This window comes from Podarcis cretensis (genome assembly GCF_951804945.1).
Source record: "Podarcis cretensis genome assembly, chromosome: 1".
Taxonomy (NCBI): domain Eukaryota; kingdom Metazoa; phylum Chordata; class Lepidosauria; order Squamata; family Lacertidae; genus Podarcis; species Podarcis cretensis.
The window spans coordinates 133,597,282-133,598,359 of record NC_137170.1 but is presented as its reverse complement, the minus strand read 5'-3'; positions in this window follow the sequence as shown (position 1 = coordinate 133,598,359).

The window sequence follows — 1,078 nt, the reverse complement described above, 5'->3', positions numbered from 1 at the left end:
CCCCGCCGCAGGGATTCGAACCGCCGACCTTTCGATCGGCAAGCCCTAGGTGCTGAGGCTTTAACCCACAGCGCCACCTGCGTCCCTTAGTTGACCCCGTGGCCGAAGCTTAATACGGACCTTACTGGAAGCCTTTTGCCAGTCTGCATTAGGGTTCTGCTCGAGATGGGGCTGAGCGGAAACCGAGAAGCTTTCACGCAGCAGAGTGTTATCAAAGAGGAGCAAACCCCTGCAGCTTTAACCCTTTGCGTGCTGGCCTACGCTTTTCCCGCTGGGGCCGCAGCCTAAAGGGCCAGAATATCACCCAAGTGTTTTTGCCATCAAGAGATTGCTTCTTCCCGGGAAGTGTGGGCTGACTCATCCTGTTCCTCTGTGCAGGATGTGTGCGGGGCATCACTGTCAGATCCAGGAATGTGGTGGACATGCAGTAAAGTAAAAGGCTTTTGGGAACTGATTTACAACGAACTTAAAAAAAAAAATTAAGTATACTTTCCCCAAAAAGCCTGAAGCTTTCCTGCTAGGAATAGTTGGCAAGGAAATCAAAAAAGAGGACAAAAATCTGTTTCTATATGCCACAACGGCCGCTAGAACTATGTTAGCCCAAAGCTGGAAAATTGGATTAATACCTACAATAAATGACTGGCAGATCAAGATGATAAATTATGCTGAACTAGCTAGAATAACAGGAAGACTAAGAGACCAGGATGACCAGAAGTTTCATGAAAATTGGAACAAATATCTGACGTATATAAGAGATAAGTATAGAACTTCGATGACTCTGGCAGGGTTGGAACAACTCTAACAGTGTTTGGCAAATATGTAAAGGAGATAAAACACGTAACTTTAGAAATTATCTGATACCAATGAAGTGAAGGGAAGTCCGAGGCTCGGCGGAGCCCAAAATAACTGTGTACTGTATATATGATTCTTGTAACAGCTATGTTATATGCAATTTATGTAATCTAGACTGTATATATGTATAATTGATGGAAAACCAATAAAAATTTATAGGGGGGGGAAGGAATGGTAAGGTCAGGGAGATGATGAACATTGCTGGCAGCCTAGCAGCGACTGCAAG